Source organism: Nycticebus coucang, chromosome 10 (genome assembly GCF_027406575.1).
Source record: "Nycticebus coucang isolate mNycCou1 chromosome 10, mNycCou1.pri, whole genome shotgun sequence".
NCBI classification, from domain to species: Eukaryota; Metazoa; Chordata; class Mammalia; order Primates; family Lorisidae; genus Nycticebus; species Nycticebus coucang.
The window spans coordinates 59,776,396-59,804,353 of NC_069789.1; the positions used below are offsets into that span (position 1 = coordinate 59,776,396).

Consider the following 27,958-nt stretch of genomic DNA (forward strand, 5'->3'; position numbering starts at 1 on the left):
TGTGTGATGCCAAAGCCTGTATTTGTAGCCACAATCCACAGTGTGTCTGAATGAACCTCACACATGCACCGAGGAGTTAGGGGAATGTGCACTCAGCTTGGAGAAGATGGGGCACCTACAGTCTCACCACTCCCGCAGCTCCACACCACCCCCTATTGGCTAATGAGTGTCTGAGCAAGTGAAAGAGTAGCACGTGGCCCTGCTGGAACCTGTGCTCTCACAGCCTGGGTAGATCATAGGCGAGCCCTGGGCCCCCATAAGTTTTAATGATGTGCTGTACTCTAGATGTTAGAGTGCCTGGAACATCATTGCTAATTAGAGGGTTAACTTTCTAGCCCTCAGTGTACACGGCTTTCTCCCAGGCAGGGAGATCAAGGCGTGTAATCCCTGCATCCCCAGGAGGCAGTGAGGCTGCAGAGGGGAAAATGCTAGACTCTGAAAATCTGGGCATGGTTCCAATTCTGCCACTACCTTCACATACGTCATGCCCCTTGCTACTTCCTGGTCTTTGCTGTGCTGTGCCCAGTGCCCGAGATGCCTTTCCCATACCCTGTGCTTGGGTGATTCCTAGTGTCCCTCAAAAACTCTGTCCCCTCCACACTGAATCATTGCACAGTGAGTTGTACCTCACGTTATGAATACATGTGTGTCTCCTCACTGGAGTGTAAGCCTCTTGAGGTCAGGCACCATGTGTCATCCTTGTATGCCCAGTAACTAGCACAGCCGTGGTGCCTGATAGACTCTCAAGGTGTTTGGCAAGTGAATTAATGGATGAGTAAATGAATAAAGCAAATGTACTTTTTTGTGACTAACCTTGAACAAATTAGGGCCCTACTCTGAGCCTCAGTTACCCCATTTGCTAAGTATAGGGATTGAATCCAGTGAATTCTGAAGGCTTTGTGTTTTATAAACATTCTGGCGGGGGGTGAGGGGGGAGAGCGGGCCAGCACCTGCAGAGTGTTCTCTCTGAACACCTGCCCCTTGGAGCAGAGACCAGAGTTGGCAGGCCAGTGATGGATGAAGGACTGGCATGAAAAATTGAGGCCATGGGCTGAGCTCCCCTGCCAGGTGGTGCGAAGGCCTCCAAGTGGTGCAAGGCAACCACAAGGGAATGTTATCGATGACCTGACACCATGTTTGGGGGAATTAGCCCATCCTCACACGTAATTATGAGGCATAGGCTCATGCAAAGGGACAGGGCTGGATCAGATAGAAAAAGAAATATTTTGTACCCAGCAGTGACGAAGAGTGAGCTGAGGAGGAAGGCCAAGACATCCATCTCTTACAGAATGCTTGTTCTCCTCTGCAATCGGTGTAGCCAGCAGGCGGCCTCTGTCAGGGGCAAGTGGCAGTTAGCCAGACACTGCCCTCCACCTTGGGGTTTGGAGCTGAGGGTCCCCAGGGGCAGGTGGGCTCTAAAGGCTCTCTCTTCCTTGGCCTTTCTCTGAAAAGAAGGGCTTTGCACTTAACCTTAGCGTGCAGCAAGTTCCTGGTAAAAGTAGGCAATATTTACTGAATCAATAAATCAATTAATACATGAATTACATGGTTCATGAACACGAGGATTTTTGTCTTGTTCATTGCTCCATCACCAGAACCTGGAACAGTGTCTGGAATAGAGTAGAGGCTCAATGAGTGTTTGCTGAGTGTTCGAATAACTTGGAGAAAGTAGATGCAAAAGTATGATACTGTGGCAGGAAGAACAGTAGAGTCCTCAGTCCACTGAACAGGAGGGCTGGGAGTGGTGGTAGGAAGCCAGGGCAGGGGTCAAAACATCGCAGTGCAGGGGCCTGCAGCCTTCCCATCCCTGCACAATGTGTTTGGGACCATCTCTCTGTACTTCTGGGGAAGGACGTCTCAAAATGTGGTCTGTGGACCAGCATGTCCGCAGATACCGGAACTGAACCTGCTGAATCAGAATCTTTGCGGTTTGGCCTGGGAAACTGCACTATACGGAAGCATCCAGATTTCTAATGCACATTGAAATCTGGCAGCCATGGGGCTGACATGCTGCGGAGGGGATCATCTGTTTTTCTCACCTGCGATTCTGGGCTGGTAGAGGCAGTGAAACAAGTGGCAGCTGTGCTTACTGAGGGCCTGTCTGCATTATGTCATGGAGTCCTCCCAGCAGGCTGGTGAGGTGAGGGCGCCACCCTCCCTGCTACACTTGAGGAAACTGAGGCTCTGACAAGTGAATGGATGTACCCCAGGCCGTGCAGCTAGAAGGCAGGAGAGTCACAACCGGCTTGTAAATGCTACACAAAGTTCCTTCTGCTTTTCTGGTGGGATGTTCCTCCCGTGGCTAACCTCTACCCCCTCCCTGTCCTCAGATCCAGCCCCTCGTCCTGACCTCAGGGAGGAGAGAGCTGTCACCTCCATTGGCAGCAGTCATGTGCTCCAGCCGATGTTTTGATAGAAATACAGGAAGCAGGAGGGGCAGCGTTTCTTAGGTGGAGAGACAATCTATTTTCTTTCTTTCTTTTCTTTTTTTCCAGACAGAATCTCACTCTGTTACCCCAGATAGAGGGCTGTGGCCACATAGCTGACAGCAACCTCAAGCTCTTGGGCTCAAGCAATCCCCTTGCCTTAGCCTCCCAAGTAGCTGGGACTGTAGGTGCCCACCACCACACCCAGCTAGGTTTTCTATTTTTAGTGGAGACAGGGTCTCGCTCTTGCTCAGGCTGGTCTTGAACTCCTGAGCTCAAGCAATCCACCCGCCTTGGCCTCCCAGAGTGCTAGGATTACAGGCATGAGCCACCTTGCCTGTCTGAGTCAGTTTGTTTTCATTGAAAGACCCATGAGTCAAGCTTAGGCCTGGAGGCTCCTTCTGCCTGGGGCTCATGGGACTGTCTGATGGCAGTGGGGAGAGGTCCTATAGGTAGCAGTTCTACTCTACCTGCCTAGCTCCCCACCCCTCACCTTCAACTTACATGTCAGCAGCTGTCACCTGCTCAACAGATGGGCAGACTGACGGCACCTCTCCCTGGACTGTACCCAGACTGGCTCGGCTATGCCCTGGCTGCCCCTGGGCTAGAGCCATCTGTGCTCAAGAGAGACCCAGAATCAGAGAAGGGCAGAGGGGCCCTCACAGCTCTCCAGGTCATGAGGAGAGAGCTTAGGATCTTGGATGCCACTACCTGCTATGCTCTATAAATAGGGTGCAGAGAGCCAGCTTTGCCTGCCCCTGCAAAGGGCTTTCAGTGTCTCTTCCAAGGCTGAAATGCCACTCACCCACCAAATGCAGCTCCCGGACCACACTACCAAGCTGTCCTCTTCTCCTGCTCTCTATCAGCAAAGAGCCCTGGTGTCACTCTGAGTCACTCCATAGCAATTGGAGTCCCAGGAAGCCCACTGCCAAGAAGAGGGTAAGGAGGGGCCAAGTGGGCAGGGACGAGTCTGCTCCTATTTCCATTCTGTCCTTCCTTTAGATTTACTTTCACAGGTGATTGAACTTATCATCTTTTTTTAATGGGGAAAGCAGACGTGGCCTAAAAATTTCTCTTAAAATGAAACCCAAGATCAGAAGAGCGCAGACGGAGGTAAAGTGTGTGCAGGATTAGTAAGGTCTGTAACCGGGCCCCTTCTACTGGATGACAGGGAAGTTCAATTTCATGGCCTCCTGAGAACCCCATGGTATTTGATATTTGATACTCTGAAGGAGAGAGGTATTGTCATCCCCCTTCCCCTTCTCAAAAGCTCATTCAGAAGAATGAGGGAGAGAGAGAGGGAGGGAATTTCCCCTGAATCTGAAGGCATTTCTGCTTCCTTAAGTCAGAGCCCCTAGGGATTGGGGAAATTGAGAAGTGCTCCAATTCAACAGACATTTAAGTTCAATCAGTCTGTGTCCCAGCTTTTAGGAAGGGAAAATCAGCTATTTCATTCTCTTTCCACCTAGACCTCCTGATTTCATCAGGAGCAGGGTCTAGCAGGCTACATGCTGGCAGGGACAAGAGAGAGGTGGGGGCCGTGGTCTCCATTGGAAGGGCATGGCACATTCCCAGGCAACCTGGCCACCCTTTTCTGAAAGCATTTGGTTGCACATTTCCCTGGGAAATGAGGACTTTTAGGAAAAAAACTAATAAAAAATACCCAGACCACTGCATTGCAGTGCCTCTGAGATTGGTGCAGGCTTCTCAGCTGCTGTTTGAGGCACACACATACCACACGTACTCACCCAGCCTGCACCCGGGCCCTGGGCCTCCCCCAGCCCTGGGGCCAGAGGCAGGGGAAGGGGAACCGGCTATCCTGCCACCCAGCTCTGAACTGGCCCCAGGGGGATCTGAGAGGTATTAGTAGAGGCAAAGGTGGAGAATTTGCCCACTGAGAAGGGGGACATGGTGGCCAGCCTGGGCAGTGGCTCTGCTGCCTCTCCTGCCTTTGCTACTACCATATACTCTGCCTATCTCAATTGCCCAGGGCACCTTTTCCTAAAACCTGCACGTTTCCATTTCTGGCACCATGTGAGATAGCCCCATCATTTTCTACGTTTTCTTTCCAAAAACAGGAGCCAGACAGCCTTCACCATCCACCCACCTCCAGTCTCCCAGCTCATGGAATATCAAAGCTGCAAGGGCCTTAAGAGATAATTCTAGTCCAGTCCTTTTATTGTATTAATAAGGAACCTGAAACCCAGAGAGGCAAGGTGACTTTTCCAAGGTCATTCAGTGAGCTAGGTTCTAGAACATAGCTCCAGAGGTGGTGTAGAAAGTGATTTGGAACATGCTGAATGATTAGCTGTTCAAAACAGCCAAGGATCAGCATACCTCTCCCAGCCTACCCCTACACACCCCGAGCTTCCCCCAAGGACCCTCCCCTGTCCCCAGAAGCCCTGACCCCAACTGCTGCCTCCAGCCTGGCTTCCGGGGGTTGTTAAGGACAATTAGGGCCATTGTCTATGCTAGGTATATTCTGTTTCTGGATCAAGATGCCCACTGCAGAGAAGGGGAGGCTGGAGGTGGGGAATGTTTTGCATCCCTCATTCCAGAGCCAGGACACCCAAGACCAACTCACAGCACTCCAGCGTGAGGGAGGAGGGGGGAAACGCAGCGACTGCCATGCCGACATTTTCCGGCTCGTAGAGCTGCCTGTCTGCTGCCTCCTTGACTTCTCCCTAGAGCCATGTGGTAGCCCTGTCACATCACCGCAAGCCCTTCAGTTCAGATGCCTGGGAAGGCGGGAGCAGCTCTGTCCAGGGTCCTGACCCTACCTCCCAGGAAAGTGGGCTCTGTATCTGCCTGGGACGAGAGAGAATTATGAGTGAAGAAAGAGACTATTTTGGGGGTCCCAGACACCTCTCCTGATGGCTGTCCTTGAGATCTTTCTTGTGGAGTGCCCTAAAAACCATGGTGCACACGGCTCTTGCCCAGGTTTGCTTAGCCTGGCTCTGCCTGAGCCTGGGCCTGATGAAAAGCTTCTGTGCTCCTGACCATGACAAGGTTGGCCCACCTTCAGTGTAACCTCCGGAATTTGGATAGTTGGCTCATATTTAAAGTGAGCTGTACTTCTCTGGACATCTCATTTTAAGAAGGACATGGACAAACTGAGCCTTGTCCAGAAGGACTTGGCCAGGATGGCAGAGGCAATGGAAAACACTGGAGCAAGAATGGAAGGAACACTTTGGATCAGACAGAGGCACCAGGGAAGCCATAGAGGTGCTTCCAGAGAGCTGTTTTCTGAAAGGCTAGACTCTGTAGGGTGGCAGAAGACTCAGTGAGACAGGTTTTAGCTCAAAATAAGGAAGATGTCCAGACGGTGGGAAGGGGGCAATGTAGTGGGTTACTACTGGGACTCAAGCTCTAGGCACTGTGCTATATATGGGTTATCTTAGGTGAATGGTCAAGCAGAGGCTGGTCAGGTAACTCCTGTATGGAATAGGGGACTGGGCCAAGGACAGCAGTGGAAAACCCAAGGAATCTTGCATTTATGTCATGGCTGTGGTGCTGTGCTGGGCCCCTCTACATATGTAAGTGTCTAACATTTACCTTGCGGTATAGCTCACTGAAGCTTCACACCATCCTTTCCAAGAAAGCATTGTTTCCTGCATTTATGGATGACAAAATGAGTGTTGGAGAGGTTAAATATGCTTCCACCAGGTTGTGAAGTCTTGAACCCAGGTCTGTCTGGCTCCTGATCCCTTGGTCTGTGCCTTCTACTGCTCTTGGCTCTGAGTTTCAGGCTTACAGGGTGCTGGGGCATGATGGAGGGGCCAAATGCCCACACAGGCTTGTACCACTCCTGGGTCTAGAATAAAGAGCAGCAAAATTAAGGATGGGGAAGCCGAAGCCCTTGGGGCTGCTGAACAGGAGGCCCCAAAGGTTTCCATTTACTTTGGAGTCAAACAGCAATGACTAGACGGGGACCCCAAGTCCAGACTTGGGGTTATCCATGACCAGGCTGATGTTTCACAACTGACTGTCCTGATGGGGTGTGTGAGTGTGCGTGTGAGTGTGTGTGCCTGCAAACAGGCATGTCAGTGTGCATGTGTGTGGCTGTGGGTTTTACAGCCTGCTTTCCACTCTGGTATCACATGCTCACTCTTCACCCCTCTCTCAGAGGCACAGCCCGCTGTTCACCCTCTCCTCTCTACACGCAATAAGCCACACTCCCTGGTTCTTATTTCTTGGCCCGTGGTCACACCTGCTGCTGCCCTGACAGGGAATCTTCCTCTGCTGTCTGGCCCAGCACTTCCCGTCCCACGGAGGTCCATCCCCTCCATGCTCGGTCACCCTTCCCGGCACCTTCCCTCCCTGCATGCAGCACTGCGCAGTTCTGTGCCAGTAGGAGGACATCAGAGATCAGATAAAAGATGCTGGCACTCCTGCTGGGGTCTCTCAGGCCCTACACTTGCCTCCTGAACACACACATTTCTTTTGGAGAGACAGTACCTGAAAGTAAGAATATATGAAACAGGCCTGTTTACCTGGTGCCTCCAACTCTATGACCCTGGGAACATTGCTTAACTTCCCTGAGCCACAGCATCCTGTTCTGGAAAACAAGGACATGAATGTCTGTCTCTCAAGGGTCAAGTGAGTTAAACATGGAAAGACTCAGCCCAGTGCATAGCTGAATGGTGATGTTCTCTTCTGCCTGAATTGATGGTAGTGTCCCCTTGTCCCTGAAGATTCTCAGGCACTTGATCAGCTGTCAGTTTGACAGTAGATAAAGAAAATAGAGGGAACCTAAATGACTCTGAGATGGAAAAACAGAACAAAATGACATTGTAAAAATGAGGTGTGTGTTCAAGTCTACTAGGAATGCAGCCAGGGGTGAATAATTCCTCAAGGCTTGTTCCGAGCTCTCTTCTCATGTGAAATGGCTGCACCATACGGCTTCAGTCTCCTCCTGGAACAGCTCACACATGTGGGTCTTCAGCCCAGACCCCTCCTCTGAGCCCACTTGCTTATCCATCTGTGTGTTCAACGTCTCCACTTTGACATCTCTAAGGTATGTCAACACCCAACTCATGCGGCCACTGCTCGTCCACACCTAGTCTGACTCTAGGGTTTTCTGTGTCCTCGTGAGTGACACTCCCATTCAGCCAGCCACACAAGCCCTGGGCTTAGGAGTTGCTCTTAATATCCCTTCGTCCTCTCCCCTCATATGCATTCCAACACCAAAGCCAGTCACCTTTCTCTCTTCTCTGAGTCCTCTCCTCCTCTCTGTCCCACACATTGGCATCTCTTGCCTGGGGTCACTCTCCAGGAATGCAATTCCCTCCCCTCAGCCTAGTTAATTTCTGCACAGTCTTTGTGCTTCGGTTCAAGTGCTGCTTCCTCTGGGAAGCTGTCCTTGATCTCCCTGAGAAGTCTGAGTTCCTCTGTCACACAGCACTGTCCCACACTCCTCCACAGTGCTGGCTGTTGCACAGGGCAGGGTGTGTAGTCAGTGATGACTGCCATCTCTCCAAGTAGACCAGACACCCAATGAGGACGCAACCTTGTCTGCTTTTGCTTATTGTTGACTCCCCAGCACTGAGAACTGTATTTGACAGGTAAAGTGGGCAATGAACAAAAGCTTGAATGGATGAATGAATTGGCAAGCGTGAGTCTGGAGCCAGGTTTTGCCCGTGGACAGAGAAGCTGGAGGAAGGCTTTTGGTGCCCCCCAATTTACATGTGTAGGGCCTGCAGGGTGGGGTAGTTATCACAGGCTTGGCAAAGAGCTGGTCCACCAGGGAGAGCAGACCACAGTGGCAATGGAGAACGTGCCTTCTTGGGTCACATGACTGTGAAAATATTAGTCCTTGGGAGCAATTAGTTAAGTTAATTAGCTCATTTATTTAAGCAGCAGCTAAAGGAGCGGGGCCTGAAGACCGTTTTGGGAAAGACACTCAATTATTTGCACCAATGTCACCCTAATTTCCCCAGTAAGTTCAGCGGTGGCTGGGCAAGGGAAGAGACTTGAACACTCAATTAATTTCCCCTGTTTGGGGCCTAGGGCAGTGTGGGGGGCCCTGAGGAGGAGGGCTGGCTGGAAGCAGGCTTTGGGAGCCACCTTAAGACTTGGCCTCAGGTGGCGCCTGTGGCTCAAAGGAGTAGGGCGCCAGCCCCATATGCCGGAGGTGGCAGGTTCAAATCCCACCCTGGCAAAAAACTGCAGAAAATAAAATAAAATAAAATAAAAAGACTTGGCCTCTATTACCTCACTGACTCTTCTGATAAAGGCATAGGATTTTCAGGGCCCTGAGACATCACCCCAGAGACAGCAAGTTATTTTCAGGGATAGACCTAGAACCAAGCTTGTCAGCCTCCTAGACCAGGATCTCCTCTTCAGGGGAAGAATAGAAGAGGTACAAATAATTGCTGTGGTGACATAGAGGGGGTTGTGGTAATGGGGGCGCCCAGTGTGACTCACCTAGAGCAGCATCCAGAAGGAGCCCTATTGTCCATTCCAAGACTCCAGTGCCCAGTCTCTGGTTCACTGAGTGGAAAATGACACCAATGTTTGTTTGAAGTGGGTTTGTAAATACCCTCATTCCCTCCTCCCAATCTATAGGTCACAGGTCCTGGGGTCTTTCTGACTCCCATATGGGGTCCATAGCCAAGACAAGCACCTGTCATGTGGCCTGCTTGTGCTGGGTGCTTGGAGGTGGGTCACTGCCAAGGCCCAGGATAACACCCCATGGTGGCACAAGCAAAGTGGCTGGAGGACAGCACAGGACAGTGCCTCACAAGGTGTTGAGTGTCCATCATAGGGACTGAGGCATGTGAGCAGAGAGGAAAGGGATTTGGGGGCCTACAGCGGAAGCAAAGGCTCTTCAGGAGACCGTGTGAATAAATGTAGGGAAGTAGCCATGATGAGCCAAGTGGGCTGGAAGGTTCAGGAGAGTCCATGGTGGGGGGGAGAGGTGCTAGTTGGAATCCTCAAAGGAGCCATCTGGAGAAGGGCTTTGAGCATCTTGGCTGGGTCCAGCTGGAAAATTGCTGTGCTCAAGAGTTTAAATTAGGATAGTGGTTGAGATGTCAACCCTTACATACAAAGAGATGGGCAAAAGTTATGCCATTGGGAAGGGGCATATTTTCCATGGGTTGCGGAGCTGGGGATCTTACTTGCAAGGCTAGGTTAGGACAAAATCTAAACTCAAAGGGAGGAGGGAAGGAAAATTATATGCATCAAAGGCCAACTCAAGCTCTAGGCACTGTGCTATACATGGGTTATCTTAGGTGAATTGGCGATGAATATTCTTAAGAAAATGAAACTGGAGCTCAGAGAGTTTAAGTAATTAATCCAAGTCACACAGTTAACATAAGGCTGAGCTGCAATTCCATGTGACTTTGAAGATGTGGCCTCTCCCTCGAAGCAGCCCTCCTCACCCTTGGCTACATGGAGAATGACTGATGCCTGGGCCCCTCCCAGGCTAATTGAATCAGAATCTCTGGGCGATGGGGCTGGATATCTTTCTTTTAAGCTCCTCAAGTGATTCTGACAGGCAGAGAAGTTGAGATCGCCCTGCAGCAAGCTGCCTCCTGCTTTGGTCCCTCGGCTCCCCGTTCTATCACAGGAGACTGGCTCCGGTCACTGTGTACTAAATCCATTGTTGTCAGGGATGCAGGAGGCAGGGAAGACAAATCGATGCACTAAAGTTGATCTGAGACGGGCCTCCTGCAGAAAGGCGGCAAGTGCCAGCAATTCAAAGGGGAAAGTGAGAGATGACAAGCTTACGAGGCCTGTGTGGTGGGTTGTTGGAGAACAGAGAAGATGGAGGCCGAGCCCACTGACAACTGTCACTCTCACATATGCATGGCCCCAGGAGTTTCTCTTTCGCCATCACCACAACCCTTGACACATGCCTACTCCTCCCCAGAGAGCTGAGCTTCTGAACCATCCTTCTGAGCTGAGGTGCCACTCCCCCAAGGGGTGAGGACTGTCCTCTCAACAAAGCTCCTTGAGACCCTTCCCCAGGCGATCAGCCACCACCAACTCTCTCAGAGGGAACTGGTATTCTCCCAGAGGTCTAACGGAGCAGCTGGCAGTGATGGACATCATTTCAGACTTGTGTGACATTTCAAAGTATTCCTCATATTTCTTTCTTTTTTTTTTTTTTGAGACAGAGTCTCAAGCTGTCACCCTGGGTAGAGTGCCGTGGCATCACAGCTCACAGCAACCTCCAACTCTTGGGCTTAAGCGATTCTCTTGCCTCAGCCTCCCAAGTAGCTGGGACTACAGGTGCCCGCCACAATGCCCGGCTATTTTTTTTTTTTAATTGTAGTTGTTATTATTGTTGGTTGGCAGGCTCGGGCTGGGTTCAAACCCACCAGCTCTGGTATATGTGGCTGGCGCCTTAGCTGCTGAGCTACAGGGGCCAAGCCAGTATTCCTCATCTTTCTAATGCTATAAAATGGGTAGTGTAGTATCTGAATGGAGACTTACACCTGAAAGCTTTAAGGAAAAATAAAGAGATTGCTTAGGAGCATTTTGTGGCTTCTTAAACATGAGGTAGTAGTTCCTGAGTGTTATTAGGATAGGAAACATGCTGAAGTAGAAAGAGAACCAGCCAGTGTTGGAGTTCAGCACTCTGGAGTCAAATCCAATCACTGCCGCGTCTTAGGTTATTAACATCTTCAGAGCAAGGGTTTTTTTTTTTTTCTCTATGATTTATGAATCAGAGACTTCCAAAGGCATGTGTTCTGTTAAAACCTCCTTCTTGAAGTCCAGAACCACATTTCTAGGTGCCTGGACATTTCCTCCTGAGTATGGCACAGGCTTCTCAAACTGAGTTGGACCCAAACAGAACTCACAATTCACACCCTCCCTTTTCCCCCTTTTGGAGCACGACTTCAACATCCTCCCAGTCCCATGGGCAGAAACCCCGAAATCTTCCTTGACTTGTCTCTCTTCCTCACTCCCACATGCAGTTGCTCGCCCATCATGGAGTTTCCCTCCCTCCCTTCCTTCCTTTCTCACTCTGTTGCCCTAGGTAGAGTGCCCTAGCATCATAGCTCACAGCAACTCACAGCAACCTCTGACTCTTGGGCTTAAGTGATTCTCTTGCCTCAGTGTCCCAAGTAGCTGGGACTACAGGCGCCTGCCACAACGCTTGGCTATTTTTGGTGGTCATTTCAGGCAGGCTAGAAACCCTGCCCACATGTGGGCAAACTGAGCTGGAACACGAGGTTCACCCAGGTAAATAGTGTTCCTCAGACTGCAGTTTACACACCTACGGATAGGGGGTTGATTATTTCGTCTTCTTTTATTCTCTGGGAAGATCCTCTGAACCCAGCCCTAATACCCTTTTCCTCTTCAGGCGTCCTCTGCCAAACATGTGTCTGGTTTAAGTCTAGAGAGAATTTGGAATTATTGCCCACATCCCGCGAAAGCCCTTATGGGGGAACGGGAGATGATCTGTGCTTTGTGCATGAAGATTGCCACTGGATTTATAGCAGCCTGGAAGAGCCTGAAGTAAGCCATGTTGTCTTGGGCAAGTCACAGCACTCCCAGAGGTTTATGGGTTTTAGAGCCCCCACACATCAGGGCTTGAATCCGGCCACGTGCCATTCGGCAAGTCAATTGCATTTCTGAGTCTTAGTTTTCTCAGCTGTGAAATGGGGACGAACACCAACTTCATAAGATAATTATGTGTATTAGGAGCTCAGGGTCTTCAACTTTGTCCAGCCTATTGTTAAGGAATGAGGACAGTTGATCTTTATTGGCAAGGCATATGACAGAAGGATTTAGAGTGTGGCCTTAGGAGCAAACTACTGAGTTCAAGCCCTGTACCTTCCATTTTCCAACTCTGTAGCTTTGGGCAGGTTATTTTAGCTCTCTTTATCTTAGTTTTTCCATCTGTAAAATGGGAATAAGAATAATCCTTTCTCAGGGCTGTTTGAAGTATTATGCAAATAAATTGATGTTAAGTACTTAAAATAAGGGCTGGGCACAGGGGCTCACAATGTAATCCCAGCACTTTAGGAGGATCACTTGAGGCTAGGAGTTTGAGACCAGCCTAGGCAATATAGTGAGACTAGGCATGGTGGCGTGTGCCTGTTGTCCCAGCTACTTGGGGAGGCTGAGACAGAAGGATCCTTCAAGCCCAAGAGTTCAAGGCTGCAGTAAGCTATGATTGCGCAGTCTGGGTGACAGAGCAAGACCCTGTTTCTAAAAAACAAAATACTTAAAATAGAACCTGGCACACTGTAAGCATCAATCTATGCTTCCTATCACCCTTGTTACTGTCATTATCAATATCATCATCTCAATGCTTAAATCTCATTAGTTCCAAACACCTACTTGCTCTTGCTGGAAATCTAGTCTCCCCCAAATCTGCTTCACCCCGGCATATGTTCTTACATGCTGTCACACTGGTCTGGGCCACCACTTGCTACTAGTTTCAGTGTCTCAAGTTCCCCTGGCAAAACCACTGTCAGAAATTGCTCAGTGTGAGGGCGGCGCCTGTGGCTCAAAGAGTAGGGTGTTGGCCCCATATGCCAGGCGTGGAGGGTTCAAACCCAGCCCGGGCCAAAAACTGCAAAAGAATTGCTCAGTGTGGCCTCTGACACCCGGGCTGGCTCCTCCTGCTGATTTGCCCATCCATCAAGGCTTTCAGTCTTTTGCAGCCTCAACAGCTCAGCAGTCTCTTTCACAGAGAGAATGAGAACAGTCTGTCCCTGGGTGATATGATCATTGGAGAGGCAGAGTCTCACAGCAGGGTTGCTGGGGCCTTGAAGTATTAGATTTAGTGAGCTAGCTCTAGAGACAGCTCTTTGAGTTTGTACACAGCCATTTGTCTTCCGAGGATCGCCAGATCAGACAAGGTCAAGTGCCAGCCACTCTACCCAACCTGGAGGTTCTCTCCCTCTGACCCTTAAGCCCTGTTGTGGAGTCTGACTTGTTTTGTCAGCTGTATTCTTTCTTTGACAATTTCTCTATCAGGAACCCCTATTTAATGATTGCCAAAGACATCTATATATTGGCCTGTGCCCAGTTGTGGACATAGTTCAAGTTTTTCCTCAGGGTACTACTCTTTAGCCCGCAAAACAGTGGATGCAAATACATACTCCAGAAGAGGGATGTCGGCAGACTCCTCAAATTTGAAGTATGCATGTGAGTCTCAGTGGCAGCCCATCTTGGGCTCCTTGCCCGCCCACAACATATATAAACTGCCTAGCACATAGTAGGTACTAAATAAGGACTTACTATCTGTGTCAGTTTCCTCATCTGCAAAGTAGAGATAATGTAAAAACAATGACTAAGTATTTTTTACATGTATTAACGCATATAATATTCACAATAATTGTATGAAGTAAATTCTACTGCTGTTCCCATTTTAGAGATGAGGCACAGAGAGGTTAAGTAACTTGCACAAGGTCACACAGCTGCTGAGTAGCAGAGCCAGGATTCATCCTCTGCAGTCTGGCTTCAGAGCCTGTATTTTAACCACATGGCGTTCATGCTGATGCTCAGGACTGCTGTTGAGACCCAGTGAGTGTCCATCTTATGGCTCCATGTAAGCACCAGAGCTCCTGTTCTGGTGCTCAGTGACTAGGGGGAGGAAGAGGAGGAAGAAGGTCTCCTTTAGCACTAGTGATGGTCATGATGGTGACAGCAGCATTTAAAAGCTACTTGCAGAAATCCAATTGCTGCATTTCTGGAAGGGAAGAACTGAGAGCCATTATTTTGTCTGGGCAGGTCTGAAGTGGGGACAAAACTCAACAAGGTGAAGAACTGTAGTTCCAGCTTTTCAAGTACCCTCTTCTCTCCCCTCCCTTTCTTCTTCCTCACTGCTTACTCAGCTGGAGGCCTGGTGGTGGTGGGGGAGATGGTTTGCAGCAAGGCAACTTCAGCTACTTTTGCAGGGCACCAGCTGTGGGGGGTGCTCACAGGGAAGGGACTGTCTGCCTTCTAAGCAGCAGCCTTCACCAGATAGAATGAAGGACATCTGAACAGCAAGAGGAAGCCAGCCCAGGAGACTCAGAGTCCCTTCTGAGGCACTTGTCCATAACATGGCCCATCCACGAACCCTGGAAACATATGGGTAAAGAAGCCTGATCCTCCAGGTCCTTCGATTAGTGCTGGGAGTTTGAGGGCAGCTCCAGAATTTCTCTCTCGGGGGGACTTAGGAGTTGCGGTATCACTGGAAGGAAGGTGAGAGGGCTTTGTTTTAGTCTGTAGACTTATTTAGAGATGACTTTTGGGGGGATGCCGATAGAGACCATGAAGGAGGCTGAAGCCCCCCAGCCCCTACCCTGGGCACCTCTGGCTCTACCAATGCCTGCCACTGTGGCTCCAAGCCTGGGGTTGGTTTGTGCTGATACCCGCGGCCACCCCAGGGACAGTGCAGAGAGCCTGTACCTGGTGTGAACTGGAGAGGCAGGGTATTGGTGGGGAGGAAGCTCCTGCTGTGCTGCCACCCACTGTATCTGGGAAGCCTAAAGGGAGAAGTTGGGATTTCAGGAGACACTGAGTGAGGGAGGCCAGAGGAAGGGAGAAAGTTGGAGAATGAGGAGAAGAGGTATAGTTAGTTCCCCAGGGAGGAGGCGGAGAGTGGAGGAACATGCTCAATCTTATTCCTTCAACTCTTCTTTCTTTACAGCAGGAGCTAACACTGCTATGCCAAGGATGGTGCTGTGTTCATCTCTTTACATACCTCGTCCCTTTAATCCTCACAGTAGCCCTATTTTATATTTAAAACCCTCACGTTGCAGGTGAGAAAGCTGAGGCTTGGAGAGGTAATGTAATTTGCCTGAGGTCACACCGGATACATGAGGCAGAGGGGGCTCTTCATAACCACTGAGGGGTTTTTTGAGCACCTGCTCTGAGCCGGCAGGCTAGATAAGCTGGGCCGCCTTACCCTCCTGGCCTTGCAGTCTAGTTGGGGGCGAAGACAAGAACAAAAAAGGACAAGGGTGACAAGGGCTGAGGTGGAGAAGCACAGGACACATCCGAGAGACAGGTCAGGGAATTAAGACTGGCAGAATGAAAGGGAGCTGGCATGGTGAAGGGGGGCAGAGAGGACAGTGCTGTTCATGAGGAGGACAGCACGCACACAGGCTCCACGGCAGGGAGGAGCAGGGCCCTTCCAGGACCTGCACGGCAACCAGGGCAGCTGCGGTACTGAGGGTGAGGGAGTGGGCAGTGCCGGGGGATGCTGGAGGGTGGGAAGGGGCCACATCTAGAGACACTGGTGCAGGAAGTCTGCAAGGAGAGGACAGGATAGCAGGGCAACCAGGACATGAGGGTCCCTGGGGAGGAGAGTGAACTGCAGTGCATGCAGCCCAAGTAACCCAGGAACCCAGCAGCATCCTGTACCCTGTGTACCAAACCCACCGTAGGACCTTGGTGGGTGAAGAATTGTTCCTTCCTTGTCCTGCTACCTCCTGGGAATATTTATGGGAATCAAGTGAAATTCGGACTATAAGGCAGTTGTTATCACCCCTATTAGGGAGGGATCCTCTAGGACAGGCGTCCTCAAACTGCGGCCCGCGGGCCACACGAAACGGTGTGAATTGTATTTGTTCCCGTTTTGTTTTCTACTTCAAAATAAGGTATGTGCGGTGTGCATAGGAATTTGTTCGTAGTTTGTTTTTTTTTTTTAACTGTAGTCCTGCCCTCCAACGGTCTGAGGGACAGTGAATTGGCCCCCTGTTTAAAAAGTTTGAGGACGCCTGCTCTAGGATCTGAAGGGCTCTGAGTGACACATAGCTACCTTTTCTCAAGGGACCCACAACATTCTCATCCTTCCCTACCTTGACCCAGCCCTTGCCTGATCCTACTACATGCTATCAGAATTCTTTTCTCAGCTTGGCACCTATAGCTCAGTGGTTAGGGTGCCAGCCACATACACCAGGGCTGGTGGGTTCAAACCCAGTCCAGGCCTACTAAACAACAACAACAACAACAAAATAGCTGGCCGTTGTGGCAGGCACCTTGCAGTCCCAGCTACTTGGAGGCTGAGGCAAGAGAATCACTTAAGCCAAAGAGTTTGAGGTTGCTGTGAGCTGTGACACGGCATTCTACCAAGGGTGACATAGGGAGAGTCTGTCTAAGAAAAAAAAATTCCTTTCTCCGCCTCCCTCCCCCGCAAAGGAAAGGGCACACTGGAGGCAGCATATACATTAAACACAGGTGTTTTCAGAAGGAGCAGACAAAAATGCTTTATTTTCTGGAATTAGACCCTATTTTACTGGAAGTAGCTTTGAGTAAGGCCTGGTCATTTTTTGATCTATTTTATCAGATGGAATCATGGGATCATTTCATCCATCCCCCTGCATCCAAGCAGCACCACATTCTTTTTTTTTTTTTCACTCTATCACTGCCACTCTGGTGTCATAGCTCTTAGTAACCTCAAACTCATAGGCTCAAACAATCCTCTTGTCTCAGCTTCCGAGTAAGTAGCTGGGATACAGGCATTCACCACCACAACGCGCCGACTAATTTTATTTTTTTAGTAAAGACGGGGTCTCACTGTTGCTTAGGCTGGTCTCGAACTCCTGAGCTCAAGCAATCTACCCACCTTGGCATCCCAGAGTGCTAGTATTACAGGCATGTGCCTGACCAAGCTGCAACACATTCTAATCAGTAAGCTGCGAGCTTTGTCTGTCATGCTGGGTGGTGTCCCAGACCCTTAGCAGGAGGAAATTCCAAAATCTAACGTGAATCCAGCCTGCTGAATTTTCAGCCTTTTCCTCCTCCCTCCTAGAGATTTCTAAAGTGAAGCACAAAATAGAAAAGGAGCAGCCAGTTACTGTTCTTCAGCCTGAGCTCCCCTCTCAGGTGACAGGTCTTCTCAGTGTGGAAGACCAGCAGTAGGGCTGGGAGTGGGGCAGGTTGTAGCAGTTCAGGGATGTGTGTGTGTGTGTGGGGGGTGAATTCCTGGTGCCCTGCTGCTGAGCATCTGAGCTTGAGTCCTTGACCCTCTTTCATCTGAAGAATGGTGAGGGGTCAGCAGGGCTGACTGGAGAGCCTCAGGCATCAGACCTCCACCTGAGCCCCCACGCAAACATGTGCACACACCCCTCCCAGTGCCGAGGGGCACAGGCACACACACCCTCACAGGGCGTGCAGCCAGGAATCCCCAAATCAGCTTTTCTGCAGCCTAGGGTCTGTGACTAGCCAGCTGCTGCTGTTCTAAAGAGAGGCTCCAGCCCAGCAAGGAGCAGTGGGTGCTGCAGCATTGCAGTGGCCAGGCTTCTGGAGTGATGTAGAGTCGTGGGGCTGGGGACGCTGGGAAGAGGGGAGGGAGAGGAGGATTCGCAGAAGATACTGGGATTTTCCTGGATTTCTCAGACTCTGGGGGATGAGAAGTCCTGGAATGCCCTGAGTCCCCTCAACATACATACACACAAGATTTTTTTTGGGGGGGGTGTAGAATGTCACTTCTGGGTCAGTCCCCAAACTTGATTCATGATTCTGAGTATGCAGAACAGAAGGCAGACTAAAAGGGGCTGCCATTGAGGGTGAAGGGGAGACTGAGGGCAGACGGCAAAGTTGGGTGGAATCACCTGCCAGCTGGGGTCCTGAGCTCTTGGTAGGTGTTGGGGGCTGAGGATTAGGCACAGGGTGAAACTGAGGCATAGGAGGGCCAGGGACCCTGGCTTCCTGTCCTCCCTCCCACTCCTGGTCGTCCAGTAACCAGAGCTGAGGCCTCTCCTTCCCCACCAGGGAGAAAGAAGAGCGTGGCAGGTGGGAGGTGCCTGCGCTGGCAGAGCCCTTTTGGTGGGTTCCCTCTGATCTGGGAGCAAGCACAGGTCCTGTGACAGCAGACACCGCACCCCACCCCCAGTGGAGGGCACCAGTCCTGACTCCACCCTCTCAGAAAGACCGCTGTGGGGACTGCAGGCTGTCCGAGCCTAGCACCCCAACTTCCCCTTCCCCTCCAGGATCTGCCTTTGGTTTCATCCCTTTTCTGTTCTCCCTCGACTCCTGAAAACCTTCTTCCACAGCCCCTGAAGCAAACCGTTTTTCTCCCACCCTCACCCCGGCTAGTTGGGGTGTCCCAGGGATGTTCCCCTCCCCCAGCCAATCCCAGGCTCTTCTAGCTTGTAGGTGGCGGGGCCGTGTGGGGAGTGTCGCAGGAGGGCACCGAGCGGGCGGAGACGCCTCGGCTCTGCCTAGGGAGCCTCGAGGGCCTCCGGAGGCGCGAAGGTGGCCCTGGCCGCCCCCAACTTCTGTAGCGCGGGGCCAGGTTAAGCCCCTCTCCCCTCACCCTAAGTCCTTTCTGCACACCCACCTTCCCAGTCCCATCACTCATCTCTCCCCACCCGCTGGGCGTCCGGACTGGAGAAGGGGGGTGGGGCGCGCAGGGGTGGCCTCTCGCGGCGGGGATTGCCTGGGGCGGGGGCCCCGCGTTGCTGGGGGGATCGCCCTCCACCGGCACGCGCTGTGTGCTAGCTGATGTGAGGAGCATCTTAATTGGCGGGCGGGGGAAGCGGGATCAGGTTGTTACTACTGCAGAGAGAGAGAGAGAGAGGGAGAGAGAGGGAGAGAGAGAAGAGCGAGCGAGGGAGCCAGCGGGCGGGAGCAGAGCCGCAGCGGCCGGCCCGGCCGGCAAGTGAAAAGAAGGGACCCCGACTTCGGGACCCCGGCCGCCTCTGCGAGTTCAGGACTAACCGCGCCTGGAACGTCCTCGGGTAAGAGGAAGCCCCGAGCCGGAGCACCCAGCGAGGCCATCCTTAAGTCTTGAGCGAAGCCGTGCGGACACCCACGGTGGCCGCCCCTGGGCCCTGGGGCGCGGGCATACGCGGGGCGCCAAACTGGCACACTCTGACTTTCGGGGCTTGGCGCTCCCGGCGGGATCAACTAAGTGCAGGACCGAGCCCGTGGTGGGGGACTGGAATCCAGAGCCACTTGCGTCGGAATTACCAGTTTAGTCCCAGGGGAGGTGCCCTGAATTATCCCGGGAACCTCTGGCCCTCGACCTGTTTCTCCTCGCGGGGAGCCCGGGATGGGCCTGAGGAGAAGATGTTGGAGGCAGCTGGGCTTCCGCGCTGGGACCAGGGCACTAGTGGGGAAGCTAGAGCTCTTGCGGTTGAGAAACATGGGAAGGGACGCGGAGGAGGGTGGATGGAGTGGGTGTGCAGTGCTGGGTGCGTGGGACCCCACCGCCCACGCCGCAGTGAGGACGAGCTGCGGGAGCCCGCGCGCTTGGAGCTCGGGAGCCCCCTGGCGCAGAGCCGGGCGCGCTGGGGGTACTGGCTGCCCTTCCGCTCCCTGCCGCAGCCGTCCGGGGCTGGGATGCGCGGCCGCGTTTTCCTCCCCTTCCTCTCCCCGGAACTTTTTCATACGCCCAACACGCGGTGTGGCTCTGTGCATTGGCAGACGCGAGACCCCAAAGATCCTGGCAAGCGGCAGAGCTTAGAGAGACCCAAGTGGGGGTGGGAAAAGGGCAACTGGGCTGTAGGAAAGAATGCCCTACTCAGTTTGCTGTGTGACCTTGGACAAGCTGCCGCACCTCTCTGAATCCCAGGATGGTGGAGACGCGTGGTGCCCCAAACAGTAATGGGGACGAAGTTGGGGAGGGTTTTCGGGTGAATAAGGTCCTGGGCTCGCCTGCCCGAGCTCTCTGCGCCTGGGAATTCACCTCCTTTGATCGCTGGGCTTTCTTCAGCGAGCTCAGCTCTCACTTCCGGGGGAGGGAGGGAGGTGGCAATTTGGATCTCTGAACCCAGTGCTCCAGGGAAAGTCAGAAAGCTTCCATTCCGACCTGTCCTATGACCTTGGGCTGTTTACTTTCCTCCTCTGAACCTCTGAATCTTCATCTGGAAAATGGGGGTGTGGATTTCATGGCATTTGAGGTCTCTCCTAATCCCTATCTCTGCAAGTGAGGTTAACTGAAGGGATGAAGGTGGGGTGCAGTTGGGTAGGGTGACCTGGCCTCTAGGAGGACTGTAGCTCCAACATCCTCCTGCACCCACCTTCGCCTCCAAAGTAACAGGGCTGTGAGACTCTCAGCCTACTCATCCATCATCTTGCCCGGTAGTGGGGAGGTGGTGAGAACCCAGCTTTTTAGCACTTCACATTCTCTTTGCAGAGGGCAGAGCCTTCCCTGCCCTCTTCCCTGCAGGGTCCCCGGCAACAGATAGGAGACCCCTGCAGGCTGGGCTGCAGTCCACCTCTGATAAGGATGACTGGAAAGAATAGCCACTAGAGCCTACAGCACCCTACTAGCCTTTTGCTTTAGGAAAGTCTAATCCAACTCCTTCTTGGGGTGGCTCTGGTTCTGTGGTCAGTCGAGATGAAACAATAGCTTCTTATTGAGTGTTACAGTGTTGTGGAAAAGCCTTGGTTTAAGACAGGAGAGCTGAGTTTAATTTACAGGCTCTGCCTCCAATTTGTGTGACCTTCTGTAACCTTGGGCAAGCCCCTTTCTTGCTTTCCTCACCTGTACATTGACAAGATTGAACTGATAACTTCTCAAGGTCCTCAAACCCAGAAATTCTGTCCCTGAAGTTCTGGGCTGGTGCCTGACCAGCAGGAAGTGGGCTTAACTGGGTGATGGGAGCGATAGTCTCCAGGAATTCCAAGTGCCTTTCTGTCTCCAGAGTCTAGACAACTTGAGAAAAAATACTGTGTATGAATAGGGCCATTTTCTTTCTTTCTTTCTTTTCTTTTTTTTTTTTTTGAGACAGTCTCAAGCTGTTGCCCTGGGTGGAGTTGTATGGCGTCACAGCTCACAGCAACCTCAAACTCTTGGGCTTAAGCGATTCTCTTGCCTCAGTCTCCCAAGTAGCTGGGACTACAGGCTCCTGTCACAACGCCTGGCTATTGTTTTGTTGTTGTTGCAGTTGTCATTGTTGTTTAGCTGAGCCAGGCCGGGTTCAAATCTGCCAGCCTTGGTGTATGTGGTCGGTGCCCTACCCACTGAGCTATAGGCGCCGCCTGGAGCCATTTCGAAGCCCTGCACGTCCTTGGAGTCTTCGAGAGAGCCTGGCTCTACTAGTTATTAGCTATGTGACCTTGAGCAAGTTACTTTATATCTTTGAGCTTCAGTTGCTCAATAGTCAAAGTAAAATGATAATAGGGTTGGTATTTTACAGTTGTTGTGAGGATTAAACAAGAAACATATGTAAAATGCCTAGTTCAGCACTGAGCCCTCTAAGTCCCCAATGACTGGTTGCTGTTGTTAACAACAATAATATAAACCCTGTAGCCAGCAGGGAGCAGGGCGGCTGTGAGCAGTGGCTGTGGGGAGTGGAGAAAGACTGGACTCACAGAGTGATCTCCCCCACAGTTTCCAAAGCTTCCCTACAGAATGGGACTGGCAGTACTGAGTTTCTCTGTCTCTTTCCCTCTGACCATTAGAACCAGTCTGCAAGTAGAAACTTCATGACAAAGAGCTTGCTTGACTTTTCCACAAGCTCACACCTATTTCCGTCTAGTTCTCCCTTCCCCACTCTCTGCTACACCTCCGCTCCTCTCTGTGGTTATGACAAAATGGGCCTTATACTCCATTCCCCGAACCTTCCAGGAATGAGCCAACTGAAGGCCAGGGAGGGGTAAGACTGGATTTCCCTGGAGTGAGTGGCCGAAGGCATGTCTACTCCTAGAGGTGGTGTGGAAGGATTGGCAAAAGGACTGGTCCAGCTTTGGGGGTGGTTTGGGGGGACTCCCAGGATCCCAGGATGTCAGATTCAGACCAAATGGGGTGTGCTGGGGGGCTGGTATAGAGGGGTGGCAAGGCTGGGTCTTGGGTTTACTCCGGACTCACTGTGTGACCGTAGGCAAGTCCCACCCTCTTCTGGGCCTCAGTTTCCTCAGTGTGTAGTGGAAGGTTGGTTCAGAGGAATCAAAGCCTTTCTGGTCCTGTTGTGCCACAGTGCTGCTGGGTCTGTCTCTGCTGAGGCTGGGTGGGGTGGGAAGTTTGTTGGAGTCTTTCTGGCATCTGGAGTTCATTGCCCTTCACTACCCCTCAGTTCTCATCTTGTGACTCAGTCTGGGGAGAGGTGATGACATCTAAGTACAAGTGCTGGTGGTTAAAAGCAAAGACTTTGCAGACAGAGATATCCAGATTCCCATCCTAATAGCTGTGTAAATTTAGGCAAATCACTTCATCTTTCTGAGCCTCAGTTAACTCATCTATGAAATGGGAATATCATCTACTTCTTAGGGTTCTTAGGAAGATCACATGGGAATAATTTATATAAACACCTGGAAAATGGAAAGTCCCTAGTGTGATGTTGGCTGGTGCACAAGGAATGGGCTTTGAGGTTCTGTGTCATCACAGAGGGGGCTCAGGACAGAGGAAGGGTAAACACACAACTCATAGTCCTGCAGTTGTTACTATGCACTGGATCCCAAGAAAATGCCTTAGTTTCTTAAGTTTTTCTCCTGCTGTGTGTTGGCTGCAGTCTCTGGGAGTTTTCATGCTCCTCTGATCCTTGTCACAGGGCCTGGGGAGAGGAAGAGTTCGGTCACAGAGCCCGTGGGCCAACGTGAATCTTTCTCAGAGAATCATGGAGCTTAACAGAAAGCTCCTGGTGATGAGGGCACATATGCCAGAGGTGTGACATCCTTCCATTCAAGATTAGTCATGAGGAAAGGGCTGTGACATGAAGTCTTAGAGAATAGGCTGAAGGAATTAGGGGATCACCATCCACAGGGGTGTGTTCAATGAGTAGAACCATATAGAATGAAACACTGGAAAGGGCACCCCAAGCATTATCTCATCCAGTCCTGTGGTTTTGATTATGGGGAAACTGAGGCTTAGGGGGAGAACCTTGCCCAGCATCACACAGCATGTTAGCACCAGCAGTGGAGCTATGCTGACCCCTGTGACTCAGCACAGTCACAGTCTTTTCTTCCTCCCTGTTAAGCACCATCTCTTCTAAAATCAGACACAGGGTAAAATGCTTTGACTGCAGCAGGAAGGACATGGGTCCTAGCAGGAAGAGACTTCTTCATCTACTCACTGAGATCACTGAGTACAACATTCATTCCCATTGTGCAGATTAGAAGACAGAGGCCCAAGAAAATTAAAGGACCAGCACTAAGTTACCTGATGTCAGAGACCCAGGCCAGAGTTTTATCAGTTATACCAGCTACACCGTACAGTGTCTCTTGGGTCAGACGTGGCAGCAGGATAGCCAGAATGCGAAAAAATAAACCCACATGGACTTGGGAAAGGGAGGGAGAACAGAAAGACAACACAAAAGACCAAAAGACAGAAGTATTACTTCCGAGGCCATGCTTTTCTTTCTTGGCCTGTCTCAGTTGGCCCCTGTTCTGAGCCGTTTAGGCTGACAGCCTGCCCTGCTCTCCAAGAGGAAGGACACAATAGCCAGCCCTCTTGGTCTCAGTTCCACTGGCAATGATGAGTGAAGGAAAGTCAATATTTGCCCAGTGGCAAAGGACAGGAATTAAGTCTGACTTGGGATGGGGCAGGGTAGGGAGCGTGAGGAAGGCTTTGCGGGAGTGATTCCGAAAAGGAAGGCTGCAGAATGTAGGGCCTCGGGGTAAGCACTTGACTTTTAAAGGAGCCTTTGGATTTTCCGCATTAAATAACCCTTTGTTTCTCAGAGTGCATCTGGCCCCTTTGGACCACACCATCTTCCCCAAGCCCTGCTCCCTGAGGAGGATAATTTCCCTTATTGTTTGGAGCTGACACCTCTCCAGCTTCACTCCTTGGAGAAATAGGACTTAAAGCTTTTGCAGAAAGGCTTTAGAATAGATGGTTCATTGAGTGGGTCTCAAGCAGAAGCTGTGGAAGCTGCAGAAGCTGGGACCAGGCTGTGTATGCCCAAGCTGGGGATAAGGGCTCGCTTCCTTATCTGGGCCCCCAAACACAGGGAAAGATGTGGAAAAAGTCCTTGGCAAGTCAGTAGAAGCTGGGAAGAATTTTTATTTTCTGCCTTTGTTTTGTTATCTTTCTACTTTTCTTCTTTGCATCCTGCTCCTTTTTTCTTTGTGTCCTGAGATTAGAGAGGGGCTAGGGGAAGGAGAGTCAAAGCCCACAGCCTTTACCCAACTGAAATGAGATTCTTGAACCCTGTAGTGGCTGCCAGCTGCTTTAATGGCTCTTGTGATTGCTGCATTGCTCTTGGAACAGCATTTTAGCAATTCAGCCAAGGGTGCATTTGGAAGCAGAAGCTATCCTTCAGCAGGAAGAGCTCATGTGAGGTACAAGGAAGAACTTCCTACCAGGGGAATCACCTGCTCTTGGTGAATACTCTAGGTGGACGACTAAGGGCGTTGATCTACTGAGCTCACTTACTCTCTTGAGAATGAGCCAGTGATGTTACCTGTCCCTGAAGGGGCCACAGTGACATTTCTGGAGGTCAGCGCTGCCACCCAAAAATAAATCTCATCCCATAGCCGCCACAGTGATCATCAGGGCTGGTAGTCCTTAGAGACTAGATAGCCAGAGTGACCTCCCAAGCCCTCAGTTTTTCCCCCTCCGAGGGTTTGGAGAAGTTTGGCTGAGTGACTGAGAGAGGGGCAGAGAGTGAAGAGGAGAAGGAAGGCCCTCGTCCTGGCCGCAGCCCAGTCAGCCCTGCAGCAAGGAGAGATATTGCAGCTCCTACCTATAAGCTGCCAGCAGGAGAGTCTCTCAAAGCTGCTGCTCATGGTAGAATCTGCCAGTTCCAAGCCTGCCATCAGCCTACCCCCAACTGCTTGGCTGGGCCAGGATTTGAGGGCAGCCGGCTGCTCAGGGCCAGATTGCAGCTTGTCCCCATCTCCGCCCCCCAGCACATGGCACCTGGGCAAGAGCACAGCTCTGCTCCCGGACATAAATGATCTTCCTACATCCATGCTCCATTTTTTTTTTTTTTTTTTGAGACAAATTCTCATTTTGTCGCCCTCAGTAGAGTGCTGTGGCATCACAGCTCACAGCAACCTCCAACTCTTGGGCTTAAGTGATTCTCTTGCCTCAGCCTCCCGAGTAGCTGGGACCACAGGCCCCCGCCACAGTGCTTGGCTTTTTTGTTATTGTTGTTGTTGCAGTTGTCATTGCTGTTTTATCCATGCTCCATGTCGAGCAGACTCTGAGCGACTGTGCGACCCTTGCCCATCTTTTGGTGGGATTTAGAACATGTGGAGCCTTGTACTTTGTAGGTGCTTGGCACTGTTGTGCAGTGGTTAAGACCTTAGATGCCAGGGCAGGGTTCCTGGGTTCAAATCCCAGCTCCTCCAGTTTTTTTTAGCTGTAAGACTTTGGCCAAGTTATTGAAACACTTGTTCCCTCAGTTTCCTCATCTGTTAAATGGAAATAAAATAGCTTGTTGCGGTAAGGTTGAGGATTAATGTGTTAATGTGTTAATATTTACAGATAGCTCTAAGAATAATAAGTACCTAACATGTGGTGCTATAAAGATTTAGCTATAAAGTGACATAAAACTTCTATTATGGTGTTTCTTAAAACTGACAGGGACAGTTTATGGATAGAGAAACATAGCAGCAGAGCAGAGAGTGGGGTGGGACAGGGATATGACTGGATTTGATGAGAAGGATCTAGAATTTGGTGAATTTGCCATTAAGTTACCACACGTGACCCCAGGCAAGCAGTTTCTTCTCATCTTTGGGCCTCAGTTTTCCTCATTTGAAAATGTGGAGTAGGATGCCTGTCTTTCTCACCCTTTTCAAGATATCTTGGGCATCAAATGAGGTGGGTGATGGTCTGAAGCAGCCAGCAGGCCTGATGGATGCACAGGTTGGCCTCTTCCCACCCCTGCTCTGTGGCACACACGGGTTTCCTGGCTGAGGCCCTGGCATGTTGGGCATCGCACAATTGGCACCAAACCCAGGGGGCTGCTCTCCCATTGAGGCCCCTTGGACTCTGGGTGCCTCTGGGCTAAATCTAGCCCCTTTCATTTTCTATTCTTCCTCATTTGCCCAGGAAAAAGGATGGTGGTTTTGTATCTCTGAGTGCTGCCTAGCAGGGGAATAAGAATGTCTAAACACTGTCTAAACACAGTCTGTGTTTGTATAAGCAGTGAGCAGGGAGGCAGAACCTTTCCTTCAAGCTGGGACATCCTGGCCGTGAGCCCTAGACAGAGTGAGGTGAAGCCTTCCTCAAGTTGTCAAAAGTGGGAGCCCTTTCCCTCCTCCCACCCGTTGCCAGGCTATCTGGAAGGCAGGTGAGGGGCTGTCAGAAGTCGGGCATTTACTCAGTGCCACAGGTCAGTCGAAGAGCCTGGTTGGTGGCACCCCTGACCCTTTCTTCCCCTTCTTCTTTCCCGGGGAGGGAGGTAGAACCAACCTGACCTTCTGCCAGTACTGGATTGATGATTAGGCCAAGGGCCTCATATTGGCCCTGGCATTCTTTGTCAAGGACCATGGGGGTGACCAGGCTGTGTATGCCCAAGCCAGCAATCAAATGATGCCTGGGAGGGAGGAATAAGTGTGGAGAGGGGAGGCTACTTTATTTCAGAGATACTCAAGGCCTTAGAAATATCTGCCTCTTGGCAGCGCCCATAGCTCAGTGGGTGGGACGCCAGCCACATACACTGAGGCTGGAGGGTTTGAACCCGGCCCGGCCCAGCTAAACAACAATGACAACTGCAACCAAAAAATAGCTGGGTGTTGTGGTGGGCGCCTGTAGTCCCAGCTACTTGGGAGGCTGAGGCAAGAGAATCGCTTAAGCCCAAGAATTGGAGGTTGCTGTGAGCTATGATGCCACGGCACTGAGGGCGACATAGTAAGACTCTGTCTCAAAAAAATAAATAAATAAAAATAAAAAATAAATCTGCCTCTGGAGCTATCTTCAGAACCACTTCCTGAATATCATTTTATCAAGAGCCCCAGACATGAGGTGGCTTGGCCAAGGTCACCCCCAAAGTCAACCACGACCTCATGGCTTGAAGTCCGTTATATTTTATCTGCCCTATTCCCCAGGCTTCTCTAAAGAAGGCATCTGGCATTGGTTAGAAATGTCGGGCTCCCTTCTGGTCCCTGTTGTTCTTTGACCTTGGTCCTGACCTTAAATCCCCCCGAACATCATATCTGGCAAGCTGAAATCGTTTAGATCAGGGGTCCTCAAACTTTTTAAACAGGGGGCCAGTTCACTGTCCCTCAGACCTTTGGAGGGCCGGACTACAGTTTAAAAAAAAAACAACTATGAACAAATTCCTATGCACACGGCACGTATCTTATTTTAAAGTAAAAAAGCAAAATGGGAACAAATACAATCACACCCGCATTTGGCCTGCAGGCCTTAGTTTGAGGACCCCTGGTTTAGATGGATAGCAGGGGGAATTTCTTGAGTGTCCTTACTGGGACAGGGAATACAGGCTTTCCCTAAGATTTTTAAGGGCAAACCTTGTCTCCATGAGAAGCTTCAGGAAAGAGCCCTGGACTTGGAATTCAACAAAACACGATCCAAAACCTGCAACCTACTAGCCCTGTGACTTTGGACAAATTCCTGAATCTCTCTGAGCCTCATCTCTAAATTGGGATTAATAATACTAATTATATAATTTATAGATGTTTACAAATACATATTTTTTACTTTACTGAGATATAATTAACATACCAATCTACCCACTTAAAGTGTGCAATTCAATAGTTTTTAATATATTCACAGAATTGTG

At 50.9% G+C, this 27,958-nt stretch overlaps 1 protein-coding gene across 2 annotated transcripts in view; it reads left to right on the plus strand.

The window, feature by feature from the left end:
* Positions 1-27,958, plus strand: part of SYT2 (synaptotagmin 2) — a 134,038-nt gene that overhangs the window by 64,017 nt on the left and 42,063 nt on the right. Inside the window, exon 1 of one of the 2 annotated variants that reach the window (XM_053604157.1) lies at positions 18,941-19,063. The exons of the other annotated variant lie outside the window; for it this stretch is intronic. The gene's annotated coding sequence lies outside the window, so the exon portion shown is untranslated. Of the gene's footprint in view, positions 1-18,940; positions 19,064-27,958 lie in introns of those variants that run through there. 2 annotated transcript variants of the gene reach the window in all.